This window comes from Physcomitrium patens, chromosome 2 (assembly GCF_059467195.1).
Source record: "Physcomitrium patens ecotype Gransden chromosome 2, ASM5946719v1, whole genome shotgun sequence".
In the NCBI taxonomy this organism is placed as follows: domain Eukaryota; kingdom Viridiplantae; phylum Streptophyta; class Bryopsida; order Funariales; family Funariaceae; genus Physcomitrium; species Physcomitrium patens.
Genome location: NC_143411.1, coordinates 22,072,124 through 22,082,828, shown reverse-complemented (window position 1 = coordinate 22,082,828; position 10,705 = coordinate 22,072,124).

Below are 10,705 nucleotides of genomic sequence, written 5' to 3'. Positions count from 1 at the left end.
TGGGTGGTTTGCAATTGAAGCTTCAATATAGCTTGAAGCTTTGATAGTTGTTTCACAAATCCTTGAGCTGCCAACTTGTTATTAGTTGACAGACTCAATAAATCAAGCTTCAGATGATACCCATAGTTGAAAAAAATTGATGTTTGTTGAGCCGACGCATGAAGGGTGTTGGTATATGAAAACTCGGCTAATGATAGATATGTAGTCCAATCATCTTGCTGATAGTTGATGCTGCATCATAAATACTGCTCCAAAGTTTGATTCACCCGTTCCGTTTGGCCATCAATTTGAGGATGGAAAGTCGAAGAAAGCTTGATATCCACCTTCAATATTTCAAAGAGAGATCTCTAGAACTTTGATACGAATTAGGTTCCTCGATCCAACACAATATCATCTGATAAACCATGATATTGATACATACTATCAAGGAATAGCCTTATTGTGTCTTTGCTTGATAATGTTTTCTTACAAGGAAAAAAGTGTGTCATCTTTATAAGCCGATCTACCACAATAAAGATGCTGTCAAATGAATTTGATGGCAATAGGTCCATAATGAAGTCCATGGAAACTGAAGACCATGGCCGACATGAAATAGGTAATGGTTGAAGAAGACCATAAGGACGATGTCGAGGATTCTTGGATCTTGAATAAATGTCACAAAAGAGGATAAAATCCTTGACATCCTTCCACATTTGGAGCCACCAAAAATCTCGAGAAATAAGTTTCAAGGTCTTATTGAATCCAAAATATCCTGCAACTAAAAAGTCATGTCAAAATTGGAGAACTTGGAGCCGTATTAGTTCTTTTGGAATATACAACTGCTTCTCAAAGTATAAAAGATCTCCTTCCACCTTAAACTTGTTATTATTGACATGTTACATGATATCGAGGGCTATAAAATCTCCAATAGTCGTAGTACATACCTAGTTGAAGAAGTCAGCAACAATTGGCACTTTAATAGAGCAAAGTCTGAATTGTTGTGACTTCAATAATATTGTATACTAATGATCAAACATTGCTTCTCCAGCCTTTGGCACTAGATACGATCTCCTTGATAGTGTATCGGATAGTCGTTGTTACTTTTCACGTCGATAAGTAATAACAAAGTCAAACTTGGATAGCAACATATTCCACCGAGCTTGACGATGATTCAGAACTTGAGCCGACATGAAGTACTCTAAATTCTTATGATTTGTGTATATGGTCATTGGATGCACAACTCCTTTGAGAAATTGACGCCAATCTTGGAAAGAATCTAATATCACAAGAAGTTCTTTATCGTGGATCTCATAGTTGATCTCGGTAGTAGAAAACTTTCGAGAGTAGAACACAACCAAATGAAGCTTCTTGTCTGTGCCTATCTACAAAAGTACAGCTTCCATACCAAAATCTAAAGCATCAGTCTTCAAATAGAAGGCCTTTGCAAAGTTCGGATGTACTAAGATTAAAACCATAGTAAATCCCGTCTTAAGATCTTGAAATGCTTTTTCTACTAGAGGTTCCCATTTGAGTTTGTCTTAACATGTCAACTCAGTGAACGAAGCAACAACTTGAGAATAATTCTTGATGAAGATTCAATATAAGTTAACAAAGCCAAAAAAGCATTGCACAACTCTAATCATCTTTAAAACTTTCCATGATACAATTGCTTCCACCTTTTTACGGTCCATCTTCAAACCTTCCCTATTTGCAATGAATTCCAAAAATTCCATCTCAATTTGGTTAAACAAGCACTTCTCCAATTTGGCGTAAAGTCCTCACTCGCAGAGTTTTTTAAAGACTAGACGAATGTATTTCTCATGCTCTTCTATGTTCTTGAAAAATACTAGAATATCATCTAGATAGATGACAACAAAATCATCAAGGTGCTCCCGAAAGATGTCATTCAACATGTGTTGAAAGACTACTGGAGCATTGGTAAGATTGAAAGACATGACATTATATTCAAAATGGCCATACCTTTGTATGAAAAACTGTCTTCCATTTGTCTCCTTCCTTGATTTGTACGAGGTTGTAAGCTCTCCTTAGATCAATTTTTGTAAAGATCCTTGTACGCCCAAGTTGCTCTAGAAGACTTGATATCAAGGGTAATAGATAATGATTTTTCTTTGTTATCTTGTTGAGACCTCGATAATCCACACACATCTACATCTAGCCATCTTTCTTCTTCACAAATAAGATTGGTACCTCAACTGGCGACTTTCAATGACAAATGAAGTTCTTGGCTAGATTCTTGTCAATGTACTTTTGCAACTCCGCTAACTCCGTTTGCGACAAATTGTAGATTGGGCCAAAAAGTGGTTGTGCTCTTTCCTGCAAGTCAATGGCACAATCGTATGGTCAATGCTCCGATAGCATGTCAGCATTCTTCTTTTGAAACACGTCTTCAAAATTCTTATATTGCTCCGGTATACTTACTATCGAAATCTTCCCTCTATTAGTTGGAGTCACATAAATGACAAACAATGTGCCTTCCTTGGACAATGTTATAAATGCTCTTGCTCCAATAAATAAGGATTTTTTGATTTGGAATCATCTAACAAGCTTACTCTCGGAATTTTCTATAAGAAATGTCATCTTTCATAACCTCCAATCTATAGATAGGTTATGCATTTCTAACCAAGAAAGGCCAAGAATAACAGGGTTTGATGAGGTTCTAATGATATTGAAAATAATATAACTACTATGGTCTTTAAATGCCACCTCTATAGGTTCTGATTCATGGGTGACACTACCAGATAATAAAGGTCGTCCATCTATTACTTCTACGTAAACGAGTTTAGGTTTTTGTACTAGAGGAATCTCATGACGCTTACCAAATTCTTTGTCTAAAAAGTAAGTAGATGCTTTTAAATCTAATAACGTTAAGATTTTTAATTTCTGAGGGCCAAAAGATAGAGGAATGGTAAAGTAATGGGCAGGTTGAGCGAAAAGAGAGGAACCTGATTATTGTTGTAGTATTGAATTGTCCAACCGCACAGTCCCTATTGTGGCTAGGTATCCTTGTTTTCTTAAACAAACGTGCCTCTGGTACTGACAATGCGTCGATTTTGCTACTTGGGGTAGTTTTCAGCTTTGTGGCCTTCTTCACCACAATATAAGTATAGTTCTTCCTCCATACTCTGCTCTTTTTCTTCTAGAATTAAGGATTTGATACATATCACATCAATTTGTATGTCTTCTACCTCTGAATGTGAATTTAGGCTATTTGCTGACATAGTTGGAGCGTGATGAGCTGTATGTTGTCTTGAGTGTTGATCTTGGCGATGTTGGAATATGCAATTATCGCACTTCACAGCTTGGCTAATAGATTTATTGAGCATTTGCGGATCGGGAAGAGATGATGACAAATCCTTCACATCGTCCCTCAAGCCCTCATAAAATTGACTCATCAATGCTTCCTCGTCCCAATTGATGTCACACACTAATTATTTGAAATTTGATGCGTAGACTGATGCAAAGCGTACCTCTTGTCGTAGTGACTGAATCTTTGTTGTAGCCCATTGCACCTTGTCTTGTTTGCCAAATGCTTCTGCAAACGTCTCCAAAAAAGTTTCAAAGTTTTTCAAAATTGACGATCTTTTCTCAAACAAAGGAGCAAACCATGATAGAGCTTGCCCCGTGAGCAAAGTTCCAACTAGTCCAACACGTGACTCCTCCGTTGGATAGTGTTTAAGTTGTAAAGCTGTTATCAATCTAATTTGATTGATAAAACCTTAAAACTTACAATGCATATCATCAAACTTATGTGGAAGGCTAATTCAGGGCTCCTTTTGTTGTAAGACTAACGGTCCTTGTTGAACTAGTGTCATGGACATATATTGGAAGATTCTTCGAATATTCTTCTAGAATATTCTCTAAAGATTCTCTAAAGATTCTTTTAGAAGGTTCTAGAAGATTCTTAGAATATTCTCTAAAGATTCTATTAGAAGGTTCTAGAATATTCTTAGAAGGTTTTAGAATATTCTGATAGATTCTAGAAAGTTGCTCGAGAAGTTTCCTAATTAGTAGAAGTTGTTGGAGAAGCGTCCTAGTTAGCGGAAGTAGCTCGAGAAGCTTCCTATTCAGTAGTATATATAGGAGTCGAGGCTGAAGGGTTCTTCAGTCTTGACAACACATCTCTTGGAGTTCTAGCTCACCTTTCTGGTGTTGTTCTTGTACTCATCTGTTTAATCTAGTTCTGCCACTTCTTCTTGAACTTCTTGTTAGATTTCAAGTCTGTATTTTGTGTCCGTGACAACTAGAGGCAGAGCTGCTTCTCTTGGTGCTGAAACTTAAGGTTGGTGAATCCTTAATTGTGCCATCCCGAATGCTCCATCATTATGAAGTTTTGCAATGATTCGTTCGATCTCTATAGTTCTTTGTGATAACGCAACAAGAGCATTCATAATAGCGTCCAACTTGGACTCCAAACTTTCAGACATACTAATATCTTGACCTCCGGCCATTCTAAGAAAAGGAAAGAAATGACTCTACACGAAGGCAGTATTGGTTTAGAGGAGGGTACTCCACAAGCTCTAAAATGCCTTAAAACCTTCAAGAAGAGGAACAATCCACTCTCTTCAAGAAAGATAAGACTCCAATATTATAATAGAAGAAATATCAATTTAGAGGAGGATAATCCACAACCTCTATATTGCCAGCACCTTCAAATAGAGGGATAATCCACATTCTAATAACAAAGAACTAGCTCTGATATGAAAGATGAGTGTAGTCTCGACAAACTGTCATGAATTTAGAATACTGAAGAATCAACAAGAACTAGATTAATCAGATGAGTACAAAAACAACACTAGAGAGGTGAGCTAGAGCTCCAAGAGATGTGTTGTCGAGACTGAGGATCTCCTTAATCTTGGCTCCTATATATACTACAAACTAAGAAGCTTCTCAAGCAGCTTCCACGAGCTTGAAAACTTCTTAAGTAGCTTCTACAAACTACAAAGCTTCTATAGAACCTTCTAGAATCTTCTACAACTTCTTAGTGTATGTCCTTGACAACTTGATATAAACAACACCACAACTTTAATAACCTTTAATATAAATAAAAACTTAAACTTAATATCATTGCTAAATGACATATACAACTTTATATCTTTGATTGCTTTTGATATATGAGGCTTATTATTCTTAACATTATTATTCCATACTCTGTACAATATCATATCTTTGACAACCATTGATATGATGGAAGACTCAAGCTTCACATCATTGCCAAATGAATGAATCAACTTAACTATCTTGACTACCTTTTATATAATTACATACTTAAGCTTGACATCATTACCAAATGCATTGCACAACCTCACATCCTTGGCTATCTTTAATATGAATGGATGCTCAAGCTTTTTATCCTTATTACATGAATTAAGAAATATCATATTTTAAACTATCTTTTTTATTAGCAAATGCTTAAGCTTCATATCATTGCTGAATACATTAAATAATCTCATATCTTTGATTATTTTTAATATATACATATGCTTAAGCTTATCATTATTCCTAAATGAATTGAGCAATCTCAGTTTTTTACTACCTTTTATTTATAGAGGTGCTTAAATTTTTCATTATTATCCTATAAATTGGGCAATAATACATCTTAAATTATTTTTACTATAAACAAGTCCTCAAGCTTCACAATATTGTTAAATTCATAGAACAACTTCACATCTTTGACTAACTTTAATATGAATGAGTGCTAAAGTTTAATATTAATTCTAAATAAATTGAATAATTTCACATTTTTTACTACCTTTGATAGTTTGAGATACTTAAGCTTAAAATTATTGTTACAAAAAGAAGAAAAAATCACATTTTAAACTACCTTTGTTATAAATAAGTACTTAAGCTTGAAATCAATGTCAAATGAGTTGGATAACTTTATAATTTTGAATACCTTTGAAATATGGAAGTGGTCAAGCTTGACATTAATTTCACATAAATTAAATACATTATATATTTGACTATATTTAATATAAGTAGGTACTTTAACTTGAAAAAATAAATAGTTGTGAAATGTAAACTTAAAAAATCTCACATCTTTAATTACTTTTAGTATAAGATATTATAAAAAATTAATATTTTATCTAAAAAATAGAAAAAATCAAAAAATTTATTATATAAATTTTTACATCTTTATTAAATAAAATAAGTTATTTCAAATTTTAAATTTTTTATATTATAAAAAATTGGTGAGGCTGAATATTATTTTTAAATAACTTAAAGAACTTCACAAATTTGATAATTTTTTATATCTAAAATATGGTTTATTTTGAATTTATTACCAAATACATTAAATAACTTTACTACTTTTTCTACCATAGATATGAATTCATTCAAATTCTTAAAAATGTTGTAAATAAAATTAAATAATTTTACATCTTTGATTATCTTTTATTTAATCAAGTTCTTACGGTTGAAATTTTTATTATATAAATTGCACAATTTTATATCTTTAATTATTTTTGATGTAAGTATTAAAGCTTAATATTCTTGTCAAATAAATTGAGTAATATCATATAATTTATTTATTTATAATTTATTAAGGTACTTAAGTTTGATATTATTATTAAATGAATTAAGCAATGTCAAATGATTTATTTATTTTTAATTTATCAAGATACTTAAGCTTGTCATTATTATCAAATGTCATGGACATACATAATTACCTAAATAAGAAGTGTTAGGTAGAAGATAAATGTAAGAAAATTTCATAATATTTATAGTAAAGCTTCATAGAAGCTTCATAAATATGGATTTGATTTCAAATAAGCTTGTAGTTGATTTGTAGGTTAGAAACTTTGCCAATAAGTAAGCCACGTGTTATATGTGTTGGTAGCTTGTAGTAAAAACTAATCTTATGATATACATATAGGAAACTTATCTTGCAAATTAAACACATGTTGGCGGTCTTATACAACACCACCATATAGCTTCTAAAAGCATAGTATATATAGAAGTAAGAATGAAGTCTTCTTTACTCTTGGAATGCCTTATTATTTTTAGTCTTCTCTCAAGAGACTCTAATTTTCTTATCTTTGGAAATAGTCATTATAGTTCTAATATATTATTATTTTTGAGTAATTATCTACTCTTTTTGAGTGTCATAAGAATGTATTGAAGTTTTTATTATTTGAGATTCATGTCCTTGATATCAAATGAATTACAAAATTTAACATTTTTGACTCCTTTAATCTAATTTAATAGTCTACTTAAATATTTTTATTAGATGAATTAAGCTATGTTACATCTTTGATTACTTTTCATACATAGAAGTATTAAAACTTAAGAACATTATCATCTAAATTAAATAATCATATATCCATAATTAACTTATATTTTTAGCAAATTCATAAGCTTGATATCATTGTTAGATAAATTAGATAACTATATATCTTTTATTATCTTTAATAAGAAAAGACACTCAAGTTTAATGCTATTTATAAACATAAAATCATTAATTATCTTTGATATAAACAAATACTCAAGCTTGAAATTATGGCCAAACAAATTCAATAATTTCACATTCTTAGCTACTTTTTATATATAAAAGTATTTTAGCTTGACATCATTGCCAAATAAATTAGATAATATTAAAATTTTAACTACTTTTATTGAAAGAATTATAAAAACTATAAACTATCATTATTAATAATATATTTGATTTTAAGTGATTCCAAAAAATAATATAATATTCAGTTGAAGTTTTACTATTAAAATAATAATTATTGATTTGAGTTTCTTTAAAATTTTAAAATTTATGCAGGGCTTACCAAGTGTAATGACTTAGCTTGCTTATTGATTTTTCTACTAGTTTATTAGTATATCAGTAATAAATCTTGATTATATTATATCTCATCTTGGATTTTACATTAATGGTGATATATATTAATTTTATAGAAGTAATTATCTTGTTCTACACAAAATTATGATTTAACACCAATCTTTGGATATTTTTCAAACATGGAAGGAACTTAAACATATAATTTTTTATTTTACTTAGACTAATTTCTAATGAAGACGATTTTACTAAACAATTGACAAACTTCTCAATGTATATACAAGAATTAATAAATTTTTATTATTGCTGGATGAAAGATTTGGTTTTATATTTCTTACACAGCATGCTTTTGAAAAAATTATAATATTAAAATTCTTGTAAGATACTTAGGAAATTTTTGGTTAAAGACTAATATTTGACCAAAAATTAATGTAAAAGAAAATTTATACTAATTAATGTAAAAGAAACAATTAGTTAAAGACTAATATTGATCAAATGCTTTCAGCAACCATTAGTTAAAGACTAATATTTAACCAAAAATGTAAGCTCTTTTTTTTAAGAATATTTTATTTGTAATTTTATTTATTTATTTTATTTTATGTTATTTATAACAAAGTATTAACTGCATCACAATCTATTGCTAGTAGTAACAATCAAAAAAGAACCACATATATTAAAATCTAAGTTTTGGAACTATCCAGATGCCTTGATAAATTGAGAGTCTGAATGTAAAAGAAACAATTTTTCAATAAAAAATGTGTAAATGCCCTACTAGGCATATTTATCAAATTTGATCACTTCTCTTTCATGTTTTATGATTTTATTACTTTTCAGTAATATATATGTTATAAAATACTATCTTTTAGCTTTACGTGATTCTAAAAGGCTTTGTGAAATTAATGAATGATTCTTTGATATTTTCTTTTATAAATCTATTCTAAAATTTTTTATTAAAAAATTCTAATATATGTTTAATTAATTTTTAAAATGAAAAAAAATAATTTTTTAAAATAAAAGAATAAAAATAAAAATAAAAAAATAAAAATAAAAATCATCAGATAATTTCTTGTAAAAATAATTTATATAAAAAATAATTTTAGAAACTCAATTTTCTTAAATTAATCTAAGACAATGCTTCTCATTAAAAAAAAAAAAAAATGGTAATTTAATATTTTTATATTATAAATGTATATTTTATGAAATTTATTATTTTTTACTTAATATGGGAAGTAATTAGAAGTTTTAAAAATACGTTTTAATTGTGGCAATATAATCATTTTTTGAATTCAAATTTCATAGTAGCTTTAACAAAAAATAAATTATAATTAATAATATAAATTATAAAAAATAAAAAATAAAAAATAAAAAATTAGTTAAAGGAGAATAATAAAAAGAATTCATACTTTAAAACTACAAATTTTTTATTTAGTAGATGTTTATTTGATAAAAGTTAAAAATAAATAGTCAATATTTTTGTAGGTAATTATTTTATATTTTTAATGATATAAAAAATTAAGTCACTATGAAAAATTTATGATAATTTGATTATAAAAAGTAGATAATAAAAAAATTAGGCAATTTAGATTTATCTCAAGAATAACTTGATTATGTGATTGAAATTTTGAACTTCACCAAGACTCATAAGTAGTGTCTAAGGTATCCTATAAGAGCCACAAAGCCTTAATCTCATGTTTCTAACTTCTTCTAAGGTTCTATAACTTATATAAGACATATATATCTAATTTATTACTAGTATTATTATTACTTTTAGTTTCTAATCATTTTAGGTTATTGTGTCTAGAATAATATTTTGTAAATTTGAATTAACCAATTGTATTTAAAAAAAAACCAATTAACATAAGAATCTTGCAAGGCTTTCAAATCTTATTTCAATTCTTTATAATTGCTCCTAACAGTGATAAATTCAAAAAAAAAAAAAAAAAAATCTAAAAATAAATCACCATAAATTCATGATATTTTTTATACTTATTGTGCTTGATAACTATCATTTGCGAGTATTTAATAACTACCATTTGAGAAGACCATTTGAAACTTTGGTCTTAAAAATATAACATAAATTATTACAAAAAAGATAAAATACTAAATTAATAAGCATAATTTCCTTTAATACTTATTAGAACTTTATTTTTATATTTTTTAGTTAAAAAAATTCTTATATGACTTTCAGTTATTTCAGAAATTCTGATGGTAATGTGGGGTGTGGCTTTAACAACTCCCTAAAATTAATAGAAAAATTTAATCATCATTCATAATCAAATCATCAAATCCATGCTATTATTCAACAATGAACCTAAGGTTCGGGTTTTTGTATACATATTGAAAGCAACATGAAGATTGAAGAAAACAACACATAATGTGTTGGAAATGGATACTTTCCTGTACAGATTGAATTTATCTAACAATGTCTGGTTTCGGTCTTTTCTAAGTAGACAGAAGTGTTGCAAGTTGGTTGTCTTCCGTTGCAGCTGTTGGAGTCATAACATGGATCAGTTTTGTTGAGACAATGCAGAAGCTCAATCTAATCCTTCCTCCTAAAACTTGCGAAGATTCAGGTGGGTGAGCTCACATCTGGTGGGTGAGTTCCAGCTTCTAATTTCAAGCTACTGAATTTGTTTGCTGACTGCTGTGGATTCTCATTGTTGCCTGTGGCTTCTTTGGACCAGGGGAATTGACCTTCCGCCAGGTTGGAACCGCGGCGACTATTCCGCGCCGCCCTACAGCAGGCTTCCCCCGATCACGTCTCACCGTCTCCTCGTCAAATTCCTTCATGTTGGGACTCGGGTGCAATTTGACAGGACCGACTCGCTAAATTGCGTGCTCTTTCCGAAAGATCGTGTGCCACGCGACAGAACCGGGGCATTTGCAAGCCAGTGCGAAGGCCCACGGCTACTTGCTAGTCGCAAGTTT